Below are 21,542 nucleotides of genomic sequence, written 5' to 3' on the forward strand. Positions count from 1 at the left end.
CTCGCTGTAACCGCATACACATTCTAGTCAGAGTTACAATTGCGCTCGATGAGCCTAACAAGATCAACGACGCCTTGCGGCGGTCGCGCAACGATTTTATAATTCGTCTTCGGTGTGCATTGGCCGACGATCCAGGTAGGGTTTTATCAGCTTCGTAGAATGTCGTTGCCGAATGTAAATGCTCCGGGAAGTTGGACGGTTCGATAAATGCGACAAAGTAAACCGATATATATTTATATTGCGTCTATGCACGTAATAACAGTACATAAGAAGAAAGTATGGCAAATGTTCATGGAATGTGGATTTTTAAGAACGCACAGGTGTATGGATTACGCGAACGAAACGTCTAAGCAAATAGGATGGACGTTCGGTACGGACGAAAATACAATCTCGTTCTGGCAGAGCGCTGGCTTCTTCGTCTTCGTTTCTCCGACTGGTCAGTTTGTCTTTCCTTCTTCTGTACGTTGGTTGGCTCGTAGCTGACATTGCTTCGCATTTCCCAAAGGATACCAGGCAATTTCATATCTGAGAACAAAAATGACAAGCAGTATATAGAAAGAGATAGGGAGAGAAAAAGACAGACGCACGCTGTTGTCCATTTTCCTCGTAGCCACGAAAGGGCGGGGTCAGCGAGGACCAAAGGGAAACGACCATCGTGCATTCCAATCTCCACAAAGTAGAAGATCCGAAAGATCTTTGGAGCAAACGTGACCTATACAGACTAGTTCTCGTAAATTTACCAGTTTCCTCAGAAATTTCTTTGCTTTCTGCCGATTACGCTCTTCTATTCCCTCGCCATCTGCAAAGCGAAGACTCCTGTAAGCACAGTTGCTTCGCTGTTTCATCGAACGATGATTGGAAATGAAACGAACATCGTACAAAGCGAAACTGATAAAATCCAACGAATGCTCGCAGAATAATATTTGTTTAACATACTTACGTATATTTTTACGCTGTAATGTTATTGCATAGATAAGGTTACTGAATGGACTTGAATCTATAAATGTGGATAATTATCGCGTATCGAAATTGAATCAATCTGAAGTTCTTGGCGTATAAAATTAAATCGGTCGATTGTAATTGCATTCGCGAGACGGGAATCGATAAGAGATAATCACGTCGCGAACAAACATATAACGCGAATAATTAATTAAATGCAAACTCGATAAAAAGTATTGTATTCTCCTATCTCAGAGTTGATGGACGCTGGCAATCGTAAACACAGACACTTCTAATGGCGGTGTGTTATGCGTGTTAATACATTTTGTCAGTGTGCAAAACATTTTAATTGAATTTCATTCGATAAAAGATAACTTTTTGCGACATTGAATTAATCATCATCATCGGCTATCTTATTAGTAATGAAATCGTATATTATGGGGCTATAAACGTTGAACGTTATCGTTTCACTTACGTCGAATATTCATTCCCTTCTTTGCATTTGTTGAAGTAAATTGTATAACTCATTTTTTTTAAGATTACCACACTTACAAATGTTTTTCCCTGTAAGACGAAAGGGGAGACGAAACTTATCTAAATAGGTAACAACTAAAAAGCTATAAACGCTATTCCGATTGAAATATCGTTTATTGTCTCGCATCTTTTAATTTATATCTGGTTAAAAAGGTCAGAATGAAGATGTATTAACGCAAAGTTTCAAATACGTTTCTACGTGGTGCGTTTTAAACGTTACGTAAACATCTCGTTTTAGTTCATTTTTTTGACCTACTTTGCCTTTTCTTACCACGATGGTTTCATAATTTCCATTACCGATTTACATTTCCAATAGAAGCTGTCGTTTTTTCCCGACGTAGCGTGCATGATAACAAAGTTGTGCAACAGTTCGCGGTTAACATTTTCCACTCGAAGCTAAACAAAAATACTCCCGTAGCCGTTCGATAAGGTGGTATAAAGATCTTGAACCGGTAGCAGCTGGCAATAAAGCTAGCACATGGAATAGTAAACTAGCGCGGTGTACGGAAAAATTGCTACGCAACATGAAAGGGCTGCGTCGCTATCTATCGATTTCAAGAGTGACGATGTTCGAAAAATAGGAAAGTTAAGAGACTCGTCCTATGATCGTTCGACATGGGCGCTCTCCGGTCCATCGTATGGGTAGCTTTATTTTACACTTGGTACGCTTTAAACGCCAATCATTATGCTCGGTAAAGAAGAAAGGAAATTTCACGCTATAGAAACAGATCAAATAACATTTTACTGGAAATTAATCGCGTATGTAATTTCCTACGAACGACAAATAATTTTGAGAACAGTCGTTGAATTATCGGGGTTTTAATCAGATGTAAAAACACCGACTACTTTCTTTACAATTAAAGGAATTCTTTTTTAACCGTGTTGCAAGTACTTTCTCGTTCTCGCGATTTCTCGTAAACTCAGCGGCACTTGGACTCTGTCGTGCTGCGCTACAAAGAAATAGATTTAAAAAGTTGAAAAGTTTGATCGCGTGAATTGCGTCCCGAGCACGAGCACCACTCGGGGAGAACTTCTTGAAACTAGTTTCCCGGACTTTGGCAGAAAATTCTTCCAGTAGCTCGACATGGCAGCAGAAAGTAACGAAAAAAGAATAAAAGAGAATAAAGAGGAAAGAGCGAAAGTTAGCGACCTAACGGGATCAATTTTCAAATACCAGACAGGTATGGTTTCCTTTGGCGTGAGTAGAAAGGATTATTCGTCGCGTGGTTTTCTCCATTCCGTCGATCGGAGCCGGTCGAGAAACTTTTCCCAGCCAGGTATTCCTCGGACGAAAGGGTTACGCTGTGTTTTTTTCTCATAATTTTTTCTGGTTTCCGGCAAACTCGCGGTCAATAGCACCCTTCCATTCGTTCTAGGTAGCAATTTTTTTTGGTCAGTTAGGAAAAAAAAAATATTTTCCTGTCGGACAGTTGTAAATCTTTGCGCGTTTCTCGCGAGTCGTACACATTGTCGTCTTACTACTCCGGGAACAGCGGGCAAGTTAGGATTTACGATGAGAATTGCTTTAGGAAATCAGCGTGACTTTAAAGAACGAAATGTTCGCGAAATGTATAAACAAATATCATTAGTTTCGAAGTTGTAACGTGCTGTTAACAGGGAGCCTGTAATAGAATAGCGGACTTTATCGCTTGTTTATCTGCCATATATGTGTTATAACTTATTACGTAACTCATTGAATGGATCATAAAACGAAGCACGGTAAGCAGATTTCTTGCGTAATAATTATAGCAGGGTCGTTCAGTAACAGTAACAGAACCGTGTAGCGTTTTTATCCCCCAACTTTGTGCTATTTAAATAACAATTCTACGGGGCGAAACATGTTCAAGTGTTTGTTGAAGTAAGCGGCGGTCAGATTGGACGTATAATAACTTGGAAACTAACGATATTTGGGTCCATGTTTACTAAGACTTTCTTGATTCTTTTGGTAGCATCGAAATAGTTTATTACAAGGGGGAATCGAACTTAAGTTATATATCCAAATCGAAGTTAATTTGGAAAAATAAGTTCTATCGGGTTACATAATGCGCGTTTATAGCCGTCGAGATACGCGCATAAACGGCCCGTTGACGTTCATGGCTGCTCGTCTTATCCTTTTATAGGCGTAGAACGTAGCGAATATTTTTACTTTCGAGTCGCTCCGATAGCCGCAAATTATATCACGTGTGCTTGTGGTTAGACCACGGCTACGCGAGGCTTAGGTATTTATTCCGCGAGTATCGTAGACTCTAGGATATAACGTTCGATCCTGCGTAAAATATCCCGCAATGGATAGCTCGGTCTTTGCGGAAAGCCGGTGTCTGAGCATTTCGACGCGCGAGCTATCAACCTATCGAGAGACCGGACTCTTTCATTCCGTTTTATGCATTCCTTTTGATCCTCTAGTAATACGTTTTTATTTCTCCGCCACGTTGTCATCCTGTTATCTCGGAATAGGACTTTGTATGGGAATAGGAACGCCAGTATTATACATCGTGGCTAATTCCGAGTCTTCATTTTTCACATTACCTTCCTTTCATTCGTTCAGGAAACTTCGTATGCCTCTCCATACAATTTTCTTGGAATTTGCTTCTTCCGTTATTGCTAAATATTAAATAACAATTACGAATTCCAAATATATAATGTATTCGCGATGATAATGTACGTGATGAATAATCGATAATAAATTTCGAATAGGTAAAATACGTTTTCCAAAAATATTAGACGGTATTTTGCAACGAATGCAATCGTGCACGTCACTTTTGTTACCGAATTTTCACGATCGAGGTTATCCTGCGGACGTTAGTGAACGTCGGTCGTAATTCAAGCGAAGTGTTCGAAACGCGCGGGAATTAAGACTAATTCGAGAAGAAGATTGAGAGAGATGGAGAAACTGAATATGTGAGCGAGCTTTCACACAGAGAAACACGAAGAACGAAGCGCAGCGATTCCACGATAATTAAATTATTCGTCGTGGCGCGCGCTAAATTATTCCGCGGAGATTTCATTCGAGGCGCACGGCTATCTGCGTCTCTTCGATCCGCGAATAAAAGTATTTCTTTGCAATTAAAGGATAAAGGACATTTTAGCCACTCTCATTAGGAATCCTGCGTTTGGTCGGGCTCCTATCAAACAGAAACTACACGATGTTTTAAATTCGCCAGCCGGAGATGCTTTCTACAGGAACATCGGTGAATGTTTTAAAAAATTTTGAAAGATTCAGATAAGTGGACCGACGTAATGCTTTCTTCTTGACTTTCGAAGAATATATCTCACACTCGATGCTGTGTATAAACATCGTATTTTATAACATTGTATTTATTTTCAGTAAAACTGGCATTAATTTCAGCGCATTTAAGTTCGTTTGCGAAGAGATCGGAAAAATGTATTCCCACGATCGATAATTTAAAGGAACATTCGCTCGTAAAGGAGTCGGAATAATAGACGCGAGTTAATCTGCTTTTTGAGAAACTATTTGCGCTAAAATTATTTGATCAAACAAATATATAGTATGCAAACGTTTGGCCTTAAATGCAACTGTACATGCATACACAGAAATTGGTCTGTTGGCGGATAGGCGTATAGAGTCCGCTCGTAAAATCGACAAAACGTGGTTGACGAAAAAAGGAATACGAGGCGCGAAACGCGGCGATTCCGCGGTGTAACGCAGAACAGCGGCAGAGTAATTTCAGGATGATAAATAGTCGCAACAAGATTGAAGGTAGAAAATGCAACGCTCGCCGGGCCGTGGATCGATATAGCACCGGTGGATTCTCTCTTATCGATGCTTTTGTACATAGATGCATAGATACGCGTCGCTACGACAACATCACGCGAATCGCCACGTTGAATTTCCAATTTATAAATTTTGCATGCGCAATATTGCGTGAGATTGCTGCGCGCGCGGTTTGCTACACACATCCAGTTGATTACACCAATTTACTTTCACGCAGTTGTTGCAAACTCCCACCTGTGAAATACTATTTCGAGCTACAATATACAAGGTGTCCCATCCCGTTTTTCGACTCTTCCTTGGATCGAAGATTCTGGCTAGAACCAAAGACAATAAGATAATGGAATTAGATTACTTCTTGAAAAAAGGATCCATGGACGTAAACCCATAAAGGACCCATAAAGTAATTGAATTAATAACATATACAATATTTTTATTTAGTTTGTAAATGCAAAGAATTCAAAGTTAGAAGTTCAATGAGAGCAGCAAGGAAAATTGCGTAAATATTTGGCTCATTTAGCCTTGTTCCCAAGCCGTGAATTTCTAGTGTTTTTGAAAAGCTGTTCTCATATTTTCTTTCTGAAAATCGCATAAAGATTCTCAAAGCTCGAAATTCAGTTCATTCGTCCCGTTGCTTTCCACCGATAGATTTCAGCGCACCTTGAAATAATTTGTGTACAGGTGGAAAAACTATAAGCATGAAATTATTCCTCTCTCATCAACAAGGACATCTCGTTGCTCGTTTGAGCGCTCATTTTGAAGGACAAGTTGACTCGTGATTATCGTAACACCGTGTATGTATGTACCTATCGGCCGTACGAAATGCAGGCAGCTCGAAGCATGCGCCAAGGTGCAGTCGTTTCGTCTTGCACTTTGCGGACGTGTGTGCGCCCGGCACGAATAACGCGCTCGTTGTCACGCGTGGAAAATTCGTCGTCGTTGGAAATGCACGGTATGTAGGAAAGTTAGCGGAAAATGCGTCAAACTACTGACCGCGGTTGTCAGTTTGATGGCGCGCGGAAAACACCGAAGGAAATATACGCTGCAACTCGATGCCAAATTATGAAAGTCCCCCGCGTAATTACGCGTCCCTTCCAACAATTTATCTTGGCCAAATTTCCGCCAGATTTTCCGAGAAAACCTTGACCCTTTATATAGAAATAGGGAGCCCTGTTTTCCCCTCTTTTTCTTTTAATCATACGGTATATAGTTCGCTATATAGTAATATATAAAATGGCAAGTTTTTTTATTATATTGCAGCTGCTAATGATCTTGCACTTTGACGTTACGTTTTCCACCACATGCGCGTTAATTTGTGGATGAATATTGGTGCCGGTTTCAAGGTAAAAAGTCTTAATGAAACATGTACCGCTGTAACAATCTTTTCCCGAGCCGGCCGATAGCATCGTTACATCCGTGAGTCGCATGTAGGTAAGTTGCTGAATGCGTGCAGATCCAGCAAATTTTGTTTTATTATTCCACGAAGAGAGTAAAACCGCCGCGCCGTGCACGATTCTTACGTATTATACATTTCCGTACCGACGTCGATAAGCGCTGATAATTAAAACGATTAATTAAAAGGGGATAAAGCCCGGTTATTGCGCAAAGTTATCGCGAACGTTGCAAACTCTAGATGATGCACGGGTAGCTATATTTCGAACGTCTCGTCCTAAACGAAAGGAAGAAGAATAAAAAGGTAGAGATGATCTATAACACGTTCTACGAAGCTAGAAAAATGCAGGTAGGAGAAGCAACAGCTCGAAAATAAACATGGCGGCACCTAGCGTGGTCGAACGATGGCTGCCTTAGCTAGCTTTTCCGTACTTTTACTCGTCCCTGCACTCGGCCCATTCCTATTCCCCCACCAACGCCGACATTCGGCTCTCTTGGCCCGGATAGTCGACTTAAGGGTGGGTTGCCGATGAAGAGCGGCCGGAGGTGGGGTTTTGGAAGGCAATTGACCCGCTCGGATGATACATCTTAGCTATGACTGTTTCTCGGTCGAAGCAACGAGGATCTTGGGGCTCGTGGCTCGACCTGTAAACACTGGAAACCCATCTTCCTCTATTACAGCTCGAAACCTAACGAAAAAACCGGAACGCGTTTCTCGTAAAGCGAACGCGAGAAAGCAACATCCATCTGTAAGCCTGTATCCATCCACCAACTTCTTTCGTAGGTACCGGATACCAGAAACTCGGCAGAAACCGGCGGATCTATGTCGGCACACGAACGTGTATGCACACAGCGTATATATTTTCGGGCTTGTTTTTATAGGGATCGGTCGGTCGGGCTACGTGATTCCGTAGCGATGACGGGAAATGTTTTTCGAAGCAACCGGCAAGCGCTGGAAAACGGAATTAACGAGAACGGATGGCAGGGATGCGAGAATATTTTTAATAAGTCAAAGTTCAGGTCGTTTCGTCGTTGACGCCAGGTTACGGATGAACTTAAACTTCAGCTTTCTCCGAGGGCCCTGTTTCCACCTTATTAAAATCCACGGGGTGGGAGTCTCGGTTCAGCCTGTCCGTATATTACAAGCTCACAACCGAGTACCCGGTACTCTGTGAAAACTCTCGACCCTAGCTCCTAGCAACTCTTGCTACTTTTTTACTTCGTCCTTTGATATTTTTCTTGTTGGCCGATGCGTGTCACCATTGGCAGCTGGAAAATTGCGACAAATTTTACAGAAGAAGTATTACCTCGGGCAAAGACGTCCCAGTTCGAGATTAGGAGCTTTTTATCCGCATTTAAATATGCAGCTTCTGCAGTCCATCTCTCCGGCTGCGCATTTACATCTATTTTACATTCGCCGGATTCGCGTACACTTCTGGCTACGTTTCCTGGCTCGCACGGAAATTTCCTGCTTAGATATTGCGGCCGTGGCCGTTGCACGGGGCGAATTCTAGTGGTTGCTGTTCTCTGATGCTCGCCTCCCTTGCCCTGGCCGTTTCACCGCCGACCCGGCGGGAACTTCTCGAGCAGTAAAGCGGCTCGTGCACTTTCGCAGGGTGCATAAAGCGAAACGGCCAAAGAGGTAAAAGAATCGCCGATATATGTGTTACTATGTTCGGTACGTCTGCGCGGTTAAATACGCTGGCTGTTTGGCCGACCTGCATATCAAAGTGATCCGCTACTCTCCAGCCGTTCCACGCTGGCTCTCCGCTCGAATATCGAACCAATTGAAACGAAATAGAACGACCGACTGAAAATAAATTAGTCCTTTAATCCTTTTCCTCGCGAGTCGCGCCATGGCAAAACGGCTGGATCCATTGTCGATCGATTTTTATGAGCTTCCAAATGGAGACACATTTTTTTTTTCAATTTTTTAACAGGAGAAGACAAGTTAATTTGTCTCGCTCGGATTCCTAGCCTCTTAATCATTATTATATAATACCTACATGTGCAAAACGATTTATCTTCGTTAACTTTTACTTTCAACAATACCTGTATATATATATAATTTTGATCGATAGATGATCGACAAACTTTTACAATGTAATGTATTACGATTCTCCTAACATCTCGACGTTGTAGTTTCTGCTGTTGTAAGTTTCTGATATTACAACGAGACAAAAATCGACTCGATTCGAAACCGATCGATGGAAACGGTGTTTTCTATTAGCCGCGCGAGAAAGTTAATGACACGAGACGCGTCTGAATCACCGTTCGTCCTAGTTTATACTCCCTCGACGGGACTGCCTACCCGCACCTTTTCTAGAAAAAGCAAAATCTCGATTTGACTGGCGTTTTAAATGAACTTGTTAGCGGCGCTATTCGCTTTTTTCATTGCATCGGGAGAGAACTGGACGAAAACGATCGACTCGTGTTCCCTTTTGACGCGATGGCCGCCTTAACGAGCTGGCACGCTGTCTCGTCGTTGCTCGTTTCTCTGTTTTCTTAATGCCCCGTTTCCTGGCGTAGGCGTACGTACTCTTTTTTTATCGCGAGCCAAATTGTGCCAGAGTTTGCTCGACTGCTTGTTAATACACATATTTTACGCCGCTTATAAATGTTAAATTGCACAGGGTTGCGTTACGCACTTTCTCCCATGTACTTACAGTCCGTAGAGATTGTTTCTCCAAGTTGCCAAGCTTTCCCAGTCGTAGCATCTAACGTGAGATTACTTGAAAAGTTTCTGGTTACGTAGTATCGTCATATCGTAATAGATACATGGTCGGAGACATGAATCGTTTGCAAGAGACGCACACCGAGCCTTCGGATTAAATGACTCGCGTAATTACAGCGAGAGATAAAATTTACTGTATCCACAGCATTTCATTGCTGCATCTTCCTTCATTCGTGAGACCAGTTCTATTAGCTTGTCTGCATTATTAACCGAACCTCGAACAAACGTTTATCATATCTCGTTTGTTATCTGAATAGAAAACAAGCTATCAAAGCTATTACTTAACTTTGATTATCTTTCGTTTCTAAATATAGCTGAAAAATAGATAATTTTACGTACGAACAAAATACGTACTAAATTTCCAGTAAAATTTTTGCGCCACCTCTATGCAACGTTGCGTCACAGGTCGTAATTTTTACTCTTAGCCGGTGCAGTTTTCCTGCATGAAAATTTGAACATTCTCGCCGCTGCGCGACCGTTTCGCAGGAAATCGAAATTCTTGCTCGATATCATCCGCGGGAAGCTGGCCGCCCGACGAATCAGAATTCCAAGGTTAACGAAAGGGTGCGTCGTCCATGCAACAACCGGCACGCGTACTAAATATTCATGGTGCGTATGGCGCGGCTGAGTGGCTGGGTGTAACACAGTTTGGTAACAGTTGGCAGCGGACAGAGTAGGGATAGAAAAAGTGGCAAAGTCGCCATGCTGAATCAGAGTAATGAACGGGCCGATGTACGCGTGCGCATGGTGTTTCGTGTGGCCTATGCGATATCGTGATGTATCGAGTTGGCCAACATCGATCGATGCTTGGTATTCGACCCAGTTGCTTCTCCCCGCGCCGATTTCCCGCGTATCCAAGTAAATAATACTTTTCGTTTGTGTCGATCGGCCGATCATTAACATTCGTTTGTTCGACCGCATGAGGGCGAGCTTCCGGTGCATCGAACTTCGTAAGTTTCCATTAAAAAGACGTTTCAACTAGATCTCAAAATAGAAATTGCAGATTGCTGAATTTTTCGGTTCTCGTATCTGAAAGCAATCCGATTAGAATATGCTCGTATTTTGGCACACGCGCGTCCAATTTCATCGTGCGTATGCACAAGATCTACTTATTTACAATATATAAAAATAACACGTGTCGATGATGGTCGAGGAACATCGCTCCAGATGGCTTCAGATAATCGTACGAATGATGGAAATCTGCTTGATGACGATCGCAAATATTTTCTTGTCGAGTGGAGATTCCAGATAATACGGAGAAGGATCGTGATAGAATCCAGTTTATTCCTATTCGGAAAAGATGCTCGTTTTGTTCAGCTTGGTCCTATGGTTACCGCCATGGAATTCGCTTTCTCTGGTCCTTCTTTTCGTCGAACGAATAGATATATTGTTTAAATCTTAAGCCATAAAAATTTGACCTTTTCTTTCTTTTAACTAAGATATTATACATACAAGTTTATATTAGCATATTGTTTATTTTGCGAAAGATTTCTATTAATAAAATTGAAATAAACATCAAGATTTATTTTAGACTTGAACGTTAACGTTTTCTTTCCTTGTCCTGTGTTTCAGATGTGGAACGTGACGAGGTTGTTGGAGACGAGGATTCGACGGCTCAGCATCCAATGGGTAAGTTATCAAATCCGTATTAATCAGGTGGAGCAGACGCGATAACTATTTTATCGTGTATACGAAGCTAAATAAACGCAATAATATTTGGCGTAAATTCGCGAAAACGAATCTTATTTCTGGCAAGCTTTTGCTACAGTTTTTCAATTTAATCCAAAGTCTTGCGCTGAAACGTGAAGCACGGCGTGTTGAAGCAAAGGAATTCGAAACGAAGCAACACTCTGTTTTTGGAAACGCATTATTTCTCTTTCACACGATAATATCTCTCCTTGATATCTGCGATGAACTTTTTCCTCGTCTCGACTTTAAGTTACGCTGTCCTCCCACGAACAACGAAATTTATTCAAGTTACAAATAGCAAGAATACCGTCGAAAAGTCGAAGTACGATATCCGCGACGAGTTTCGAAACTTTCCAACACGGTTCAATCTCGAAAATTGCAAATGCAAATAAAACTGCGCGTCTCAAGAAGCATGAAAACCTTATATAACGAGAGAGAAGCGTAGAGAACAAGAGGAAGAGCCCTGTTCGAATTAATGGAGTCGGTTATCAGGCGTAGCACGAAGACGTTCGGCTACTTTAGGAACAGTTTCATCGAGGAACAATCGAGAGGAAGGAAGGAGGCTATCTCCGTGGAACAGATAGGTCAGGAAGTTGCAAGACCAGCCACGTCAAGGTAGAGGTGCACGCGTGTATAAAAGACCGGTCCAGGGGGCTGGTGAAACGCCGACTTTCTATATAGATAGGTCATCGCTGGTGCGAGGCAGAGAGAGAAAGAGAGTCGGTTATCTGTACGAACCATCGCGCTGAAAATATTCTTCGCGAAATAGCTTTTCGGAAATTGCTTTACGATAGCTATAGAAATAATCGTCCGACGGAATCGGTTCGCGACCGATCGCTGGAACTCCGCGAAACATGGAAAAGAAGGAATAAAAGAAATGTCTCGTATAACAATGTTGGAGGAGGAAGGAAAGGGAGAAAGGGGCGGAGATATAGAAAACGCGAAAGGATCTCATTATCTTCGTTGGTTTCGAACTCGCGAGATCCGCTTCGGTCTATTCGACAAGGTAGGGAATAAGATCGCGGCCACTTTCGGAACTCTTCGTTTAATTAAGCTGAAAGCGGAAGCTGTTATACCGTTTCAGCTTTCAGCGTTATGAGTACGTTTGTTTAGGAAGCACATGGAATATCCGTTGAGACCGCGCGCTGTCCCGCTCGATGCATTCTATAGCATAACACAGTCGAGTCACGCCGATAACAACTCGGTCCGATATCCAATTTAGATGGATACAGAGTTGCCTGGAAAGGTCACGTATTCCGAACGACGCTGCCGCTGCGTATTACCCGGAATAAAATTTGATGGAGCCACGGTAAAGGACTGCGGAATTTTCGAACATGACGAATGGATCGGCGCGATGGTTTCCTGTAATCTTTGGTCCCCTTGTTTTACGGACTGGTCGTTCACGATGCCGCGATATTCTTCGACTTCCGAACGACGCCCGGGTTAAAGATGTAACTCGAAAATTACCGTGAAGAATCGTCATTTACCTTTGATGATCATTGTAAGTACACGGTGTCCATATTAGGCAAGATACCAGACCTTTACTGCGATCATTCCAATCCCCTTCGATCGTCGAAATCCACTTATTTTCCGACGCGACAGTTATTCCTCGTCCATTCGGAAATTTACACTTCTTACTAAAGCGAAGACTTCCCGCCGAGCAGAGAACGAGGAACACAAAATTCAACGCGGCTTTCGACGCATTCCTCCATGTACTTGGAAACGCTTGCAAGCCAAGAATCGCATCGGCGTTCCTATCACGTAAGTGAACAAGAAAGAACGGGAAACGCGAAAGGGTGTATATAGCCGAGGCTGGGATCCGCTTACACGAGCGAGTGAATACACCGACGTATCGCGATCGCGAGGATCGACAGAGAAAAAGGAACGAGGAGAACGAGAAAGGGAGGACGCGGTTCGGCGAAAAAGGGAAAAAATATTTGCCCGGCACGACGTGGTCGAACGACAATACAAAGTGACATGGTGGATGCATCGGACAGCGTGTCGAAATGTAGGAGCGCCGCTTCCGCTGGCCGGAGGAGCCAGAGGTTGGGCTGGGTTTCTCTCCCGACAAAGAGCACGGATACACCCTGTGCACGTCGGTACAGAGGGGTTTCGCATTGATCGGCGGCCAGGAGAACAGCCTTGCTCTGATTGGCTATCCCAGACCGCGCGTCCTTGTCGCGCCGACAGCTTTCTCGCAAGGTGGAACGAAGAGAGCCGAACTTCCGAGCCGTCTAGCTGGCTTCCGCTGGTTGAACAGCAACCACGAGCCCGGCCAAAACGGACGATCGACGAGGAGGGAGTCTGCTCTCGGATAGACAAAGACGATAGACAGACACACGCGCAAGAGGGAGAAAGAGGGAAGTGGTAAAACGAAAATGTCGAACTGACTCGAACTTGCGAGAGAGATAGACGGACGAGTCGTTTCGTGGCGAGACACGGAGGATACATAGTAAACAAAATGGAAAACCAGTGGATTGCTTCAGTGCGTAGGTCGTGTACCAAGATGGGTCAGAGATGGAATTACTTTCGACGAGCGAGAGAGGAAAAGAGAGAGAGAGAGAGAGAGGAATGGTTTATCAGTTACTTTGGAACGAGTCTATCCCTTATCACCATCCGATCGCCTTTGGCTACCACCTCTGGTTCACTCGCTACACCTCGTTTATCCGCGTTTATTTCCTTCGTTTCTTTTGTTCGTCCTTGTCGTTATTGTATTCTTTGGAACTATATGAGAACATAATTCGAGGAATAATCGAGAGCAGATTAAAAGGTTAAAGCTTCTCGATAGATCAAGAACACAGTTGAAGAAGAAATCGTCAAAAGTTGCAGTGGAGTACCAATGATCATAGAGAACAGGCATTCCTTTTTTTTTTTCTCGGGAAAGCTCTTATCGAGACGCCCTTTTGATGATTGACAAGGAGGCGTCGAAGGGAAAGAAAGAAACCAGAGCTGTTTAGTGGAACGATTTGATGGAAATAGAAGCGTAGGGAAGTCGAAAGGATCGCGTATCGACGATGACAGGAAATTGTTTCTTATCTGCGTTTCTCGAGTCGCTGTTTCGCTCGTGAAAAAGGATTCCCTCGAGACATTTTTTTTTTTTTTTTTTTTTTTTAGAGGAACGTTCAAGCGTCTGTCGTCACTCAGTGAACCGATTTTACGCGGTCACTTTCTTCGGCCGATTTGTTGGGAATTCTTTTCGAATTTATTGCTCGTTCTTTCCGTCGCCTCGATTGAATACTGAAAAGGTTAAAAAATCAAAATCCTACCATTGAAGACATTCTCTTTTCAAAATTTCGCCTCTTTTACGTATATTCTGGCGAATTTCAAATTGTTACATAACGTTATATAAAGTTGAAACTTCGTTAATACAGCGTTGAGTGCTTTTTTCGGAAAATACCTAAATTATTCTACGTAAAGGAAATATCTAGAAGGTAATAATCGAAATTTTCATTCTGTTCGTCTTATTAGACAGGATATTTTATATCCTTGCGAAGGGAAGCGCACGAAAAAGATGGAGAAAATCAGCATTTCAGTTAACTCTGGTAACCTTCTGTTATCTCCGCCCAATGAAACTCGTGCACCGGTAGAACTTCATCCCTACTCCGACTCGACCAGCTTTTCAAACAACTCCTCCCCCTCGTTCGCTATTCTTGCTAGTTTTATCTTTTCCTGTATACTTCGGCATTGTCTTTTTTCTTTTAAGATCTATGGTATTTACAGCACGAATGCTACACGTCCCTATTATGCTCTAAAGAACACTGTCTTAACGGTACATCTTAATTAGTATACTTCTCAGTAGACTTTTAAAACCAAAAAAAGAACGGAATTCGGGAAGGGAGAGATCGAAAATGTCGATCGGTTTGCTTATCAACGGCTACCGCGACCAAATGTTTATAATACGAAGATGCGAATAAGGATGTATGATACCGAACGCGATTGCTTTTGCATCGAACTCCGCGAAATTCCGTCCACAGGGCTGAGAATTCTAATTAGATCGATCCTGCAAACCTGTTCCGACGAATTAATCGCAATGAATCGTCGTTTAAATTCCTGCCACCGATTGGACAACACGCGAAACGTTAATTGGATACGGCTTCGTCTTCTATTCCGTTCTCGTTTTTGCTCCGCACCCTCTTTCTACTCTGCTCCGTCTCTTTATTTCTTCTGATCGCGGTCTGGTTGAACAACCACGCGACGACGCGACTGCGTTTATTATTACACCACCCCGGACCGGTTAATCGCGGAGCTTTATCGAAGGATCGGTGCTGTCGGGCAGTTCATAAAAAGGCTTGTTCATAACGCGCGGCAGATCAATTTCCAACGCAACTAATCCTTTATACCGCGGCTATTGCAGTCGGCAGCGGCGTCTTATAATTCTTTATGTGGCTCGCGATTAAGATTTTTCGATGGTCGCGTCCGAACGCCCGCTTTAAGAAATCGTAAACTGTTTCGAGCCTGAACGATTTTATTAGTATTCGAACGGAGCGTCGAACGGAGCAACGAGCAGATTAGCGACTCTTCCCTCCGTGTGTGAGACGAAGCGATCGGCCTGCGGAAAGGCAGGAAATTGGATTCACTTCGCAAATTGGATTCTATCGATGCTGCATTGCCAACGTGGACTAGTCCTATCGCTTTTTCGATTTACCAAAAATCTAAAAACTGTTCGCGACTACCTGTAACGACTCGTCATTCCTGATTAATTATTTTCATTCGTCGTTTCGATCTAGCAGAAAAACTGCGAGTTTAAACAACTTGATTTCACCACGTGTTTTCTTTACAAAAGATTTTGAAACGAAAGCCAATCTTTCATATCTTTGGTGCGTAAACCGAAGCCAGGAACAGTAGACAAATTCCAAAACCAAAATCAAAAGCTCGTTCGATCAGCTTCGGGACTGACAACAGATAATCGCCGGGACCGTCTGAACGGCCTTGACTCGCAATAACGACAACAGGGAATCGTGCCGAAAATCTTGAAAGTTCTACATGGCCATTCACGCCCTTGCCAGGACCTTTTATTGATTAGCTACCGAAAAGCTTTTGCCGGCCGGAGCACGTGGCGCCATCTTTGGACGGGCTCTCTAGTCAATTTTCAAGGAAGCTTTCCGGGGTGGTGGTGACGGAACGAAAGGGGTGGTGACGGCCAGCCGGAGGGTAGGAGACTCGGAATCAGGGTGAAGTGGGTTGAGACGTGGCGAGACGGGTCAACCAGTCGAGACCAGTCGGTCGCGCCCCGACAACCCCTGCCCAACCCTTACGATCCCACTACTATGACCCGAGAGGTGTCGGGGAAGCGCGTCAGTATCGATCCCTTGTGTCCATGTTACACGAAATCGTCGTCCCAAAATTCAGCTTCCAGACGCACGAACGATCGAGAAACTATGCCGTCTCTCCTCCTCGTCGCGACGATAGTTTCCATTAACCTATTGGCTCAATAACTAATTATCTGATAATAACGTCAATGTACTGTTATTAAGAAACGTTTCAACAGACTTTTTCTGAGATCCGTTACAACCAGTTCTCGCTTTAAGATTCGTTATCTGCCAGGAGGAATAAATTAGAAAGACGGACGATTTAAAAAATACCTAAATTAATAAGAGGCCATAGTGTTTCGAACGATGAAAGGGTCTGAGCATATCAATGACTCGACCAAACACCGACGAGATTTTCCTAACGAACTTGGAATAATTTGGTAGGGGCTGAAGCAACCAGGCTACTTGCTGCGGTCTTCCTCGGAGATTGCATCGCCCGAAACCGTATTAATATCGATGCTAGCGAAGTTTTTTAGTGGAACCTCCAACGTTGAGTGGTAATGAGATCCAACTAGACTTTGCTATGGTTTGGGTGTTGAGCCGAGCATAGTGGCTTTTAATTTATTCTTTGAAATTACTTTACTAGATGTATCTTTGAAATTAATAATATCATGCCTGCGTTTGTTACGCCGGATAGCTACCAGATTTAATAAAACCATGGAAATTTAATTCCATGAAATGCTTGTCGCGAGATCCTTCGCAAATCATCTCTAGGATCTCTCGTCAGAGAATAAACATAACCAACGATCCGCAATGCTTATCGACCCTACCATTTAGCCCGATTATTGGATCGAATATCTTGTAGCTAGAAACGCGAGACTCCTGGCCCTTCGTAATTCTACTTCAATATCGCGGATTTGAAATTCTTCCAGTTTCCTATCCCAGCCATTTAAATCATCCCTTAGCAAAAATGTCAGTTCGTCCCTTCGTATTATCCGACCTGGATTCTTCGAATAAGGAATCCCTGGATCCCGCGGAGAAATTCCATCGATCCAGTCGGGGCTGGTTTGGTCCGACGGCCGCAGTAAAGTTGCCACGATATATCAGAGCGAAAGGGTGAAAAATGGAAGGGAAAAGTATTCCTCGGGCGTGCTCGCTGGTAAGTCTCTGAGGAAAAAGATTGGCGGATCGATCCGCGGCCGAATTGCAGCGAGTTTATATAGAAGCGCTCGGCCTCGTGTGACAGAGGCTCGACTACGAAGTTGGCCGCTTGGCTGTTAGATGGCGACACAAATCAGTCGACGTCTGGGAGCCGAGTGGTCCAGCCGCAGCTCGAATCGCGTGCTCCGTGATCGAGGACATGGCGCACGGACATGGCGTCGAGAGAGCAGTCCTCCTCTCCGCTCGTTTTGTCCGCCTTCGTAACGTTCCATCGAATTTTTCGTGTTCCTCTGGTCCCTCCGTCCTCTAACTGTAACCGGTCCACGTCGAGTATTTATAAACGGCTCGAAATAGGACCGCTTTCACCTCTGGCGATTCGCAAACACGGCTCAGGGTAGTTGCATTCGCCTGGGTCAGCTTTGATTTTAGGTTTAACGCGTGCCTGGCCCGCGTTTAACGACCTCGTCTGTACGAACGAACTGTGCGAGCTACAAAAACCTCTCCGCCTTATCACGCACGCTGATTACGTACTTTATCGCTACGTTCGAATTTCTGCCGGTTAATAATCTCGGTTAATCGATCTAAGCTATGCAACAGCCAGATGTCGCGTTGCCTTGGCACTTGAAACGAACTTTCTACTCTCCTCGTGTGTCCTTTCGATGGAATTATTCGACCAGCGTTAGGTAACGAAGGGATCATCGAGGAATTCTGACGTCGTAGGAAAGACACGAATGGTAAACGCTTTGCGTAACGCGTCCCTACTCTTTTCGAAGGTTCTCTCTCACGGGATTAAACATCCTCGCGGTGAAGTTCTTTCCGAGATGGATATTAAGGGCTGTCACCGTTAATTTAATTATTGCGAGTCTGGACGAATCGTTTGAAATCGAAACGAAGGGTCGTCGATTCTTAGCTTTTAAACGAGTACGATATATACCTACTAATGTGTAATTAATTCAAAGACATTCCGTTCGGTTCGGTACACGCGCTAATTTCAGTACAACCTGGTAAACATTAGAAGCTGTCGGACTAAATAGCTGAAATAGCTACGTAAATATAGTTTCGTCCATTTCGAAGATACCTATAAATCTTTCTCGCAAGATAGATATGTATAAGTCCTGTAATACCTAAGAACATCCAACTTGCAGATTCGAAACGGCCTGTAAACAAATCATTTCTTAATCACCATCTTCTGTTTTCTTGTTCTTAAAATAAAAAAGGAAGATAAGAAAAAAAAAATGATAGAAGACAAAAATACCTGCGACCAGGAACGTTAAAGAAAATGAACTTGGTATCCGGCTTCTGGCGAAGCTCGGTCGAAAAGATCATGTTGGCGAGGGTAAATTCTTGTTAAAAAGAAAACTGTACGGTATCGTGACGGTGAAAAGAATTCCTTCGGTACGAAATAGCCCGCATAGCTTACCCCTAATTCAACCCGTTATTAGTTTCGACCGCCTTTATTGCGCTGCTCGGCGACCGCTGTATCCTTTCAGTCTCCCGAAACCTGAATGCAATTACCCTAACGTCCAGTGGGGTCATCTACGTGCCGTGCGGCATAAACACTAGTAACATAAAAAATAATAAAAACGGAGAAAAAAGTAGAAGAGTATCGTTTAAAACATTTTTCAGGACAATTTCGCCGTTATAAAAGGATCCATAATAAAAAACGAGGCCCGACCGGATAACTTTCTAAATATACCGGACAATTCCGAAGTCGAATCCTCTAGTTTTCGAACACCCGGCGTGTTGTTCTTGGAAATCGTAAGAAGCCTGCAATTTACATTTTTCCCTACATTGTTACTAATTAGACGATGGAACAAGGTTAAGATATGTTTATGGTGTAATGACCTGAATACTAAAATCATTTAGTTCCGATGCTGTTTTTTTTTTCCTATTCGCACAGTGATTCGTAGTATCTCGAGGCAGAATCGCTAATTAACGTTCTCTGATTACATGTACTCGGTTAAAGAGATACGCTTTCGCGTTATTTACGAGTGCGTTACTCTTCTTACGATTGCCAGTGTAATCCTATTTATAAATAGCCGTTCGACCGAAGACGGAGACAAAGCTGTATCGTCGTATTAACGCAAATTGTAACTCGCTCGTACAGAGAGTTTCAAATCTACGATGAAACGCACGTCTGCCGCTAATTTGTTGCAGCGGTGTATCTCGTTTCGCTGGTTTTAAAAACTCGTACGCGTCCATGCACTTTTCGTGCCGGTTCGCCGGTAGAATACGCGTAATTAGGCGAAAGCGGCGCCCAACGACAAAGAAGAAATTACTATTCCGCGTCCAACGTAAATTACTCGCTTTGAACGAACTGCGCGCGAGTCACAGATTCATTCGCAGTCTCGTTGCGTACTTTCAGCGGTTTTAGAATACTTGTCTGAGGATTCGCGCTTGAAAACGAGTAATAGAACCCAAAGGACGTGCGTCGGAGGACCAAGTGGTGGATGGATCAAGCGGTGATTGCTTGAATTTACGCCTGCGCTAATGACTTTCGCCGAGAATTTCTTTCCTAGAGTTCTTAGAACAAGACATCCTAAGAGAACCTTACGGATTAATCGTCGGTTACTTGCAACAGAAGCGTGCAACTGTCGATGTAATATCTAAACGAATCCGGTTATTTAGTCCATATACTATCGACGTATTTCTCTCGTATTTATAAAACTGCCCCTAAAGTAAGCGATAAAACGAATCGTGCGTGCAAAATAATGGAATTTTGAGAAAGCGCGAATTTCCCAACACCGGTCAACGAAGCATCGATGATCCGTTGATCAACGCGGACGGATTAACTCGTCGCTGAATTTCTTGCACCTCGCTGCATAATCCAATCTGGCCTAAAAATAAATGCCGAGGTAGAAACGCTACCTCGAGCAGCCGAGTATTTCTGGAAGAAAATTCGATAGAAAGAGGTCAAGCTCGTCGCAAGGGAATCGCCTTTAATTAATTTCCAGCGGCGGAGCCAACTATCCGGAAGCAAGCGGAGGAAAAGATTTCGCTGGCGGTGTGGCAGATGTCGCGGCAGCTTTACTTCGTTATATACGTCCGATTACGCGACGCCCTCGAAGAAAAATTTGCTCGCCGAGAAATATAATCCTCGCAGCTGTGCGCCGCGCATCAGCTATGCGCTACGCATATCCTATATCCTGCCTGGCAACCGGATTTCAAGCATCAGCCCGAAATATAGAAAATTCCACGTCGACTAGCCCCTCTCCTTCCTCACCCCACCTCGTGTACACCTGCGTCCTTTTTTTTCTCTCGCTAAAGATGGCAGTCGCCTCCGAACCGCGCCATTTGCATTCTTAATCCAGAAGATTTTGAAATCTGGCAAAAGTGGTGAATTTCTTTCGGCGTCGGATCGGAGAACACCTGCCGTTGCATCGCTGCGAGGTTCTCTCGGCGAGCAGAAACTTTTCAGCTAGGAGACTCGGCAAGGAGAACGTATTCTACGAGTACCAAACGGTTTTGCATCCCGGGAGAATCTTGTCGAAGAAATTTTCAACGTAGCGTTCGGAGATTCTTCTCTTCTTTTGTTTTTCGCGCGATCGCGGCCTCGACACTTTGGACGCTAGTTTCCCCGATCGAATTTTCTTTTACACTCAGCTGTTTCATCTCCATAGGCGATTCAGGCTGTGCAACGGAAAGGTAATTAGAAGGGTTGATCGAGGCAAACGTTGAAGGAAAGTTATTGCACCCGGGAGTGAATAGCGTCCGACGGATGACGCGAGTTAATAAAACGAAGGTAGAAGTAAAAGGAAACCCGCGGAAAAATAAAAATTCCTCCATTTGTTGAAACAAGGCGACAGCTTACCGTAACATCTACCGTCACCTAACGTAATTTTTTTACGGAATATTATACTTTTTCACTTCATAATATCTTGCCCTTTTAAACCCTTAAACCTTAAAACGGAAAATTAACATATTTACTCGATGACTATTTTCTATTTTGTTCTCGGAGACCTTCTAGCAATTTTCCAACTTACTTTTCCATCTACTATCGACAAAAAACGCCGGCGTTCAAAGAGCAACGGAGCTCACAGCGTCCAGAGACTTACCGTCGGATTCCAGTTATACTCGACGCGAAGGAAATCGAGGTCGAAACCTACGGAGGAAA

The 21,542-nt window shown here is 43.5% G+C and overlaps 1 long non-coding RNA gene across 1 annotated transcript in view; it reads left to right on the forward strand.

The window, feature by feature from the left end:
* The window catches only part of LOC125386899, a 77,781-nt gene that overhangs the window by 7,847 nt on the left and 48,392 nt on the right, over nucleotides 1–21,542 (forward strand). Inside the window, exon 2 of the long non-coding RNA XR_007227456.1 lies at nucleotides 10,902–10,958. This is a non-coding gene — a long non-coding RNA (uncharacterized LOC125386899). The remainder of the gene's footprint in view (nucleotides 1–10,901; nucleotides 10,959–21,542) is intronic.

This window comes from Bombus terrestris, chromosome 18 (genome assembly GCF_910591885.1).
Source record: "Bombus terrestris chromosome 18, iyBomTerr1.2, whole genome shotgun sequence".
NCBI classification, from domain to species: domain Eukaryota; kingdom Metazoa; phylum Arthropoda; class Insecta; order Hymenoptera; family Apidae; genus Bombus; species Bombus terrestris.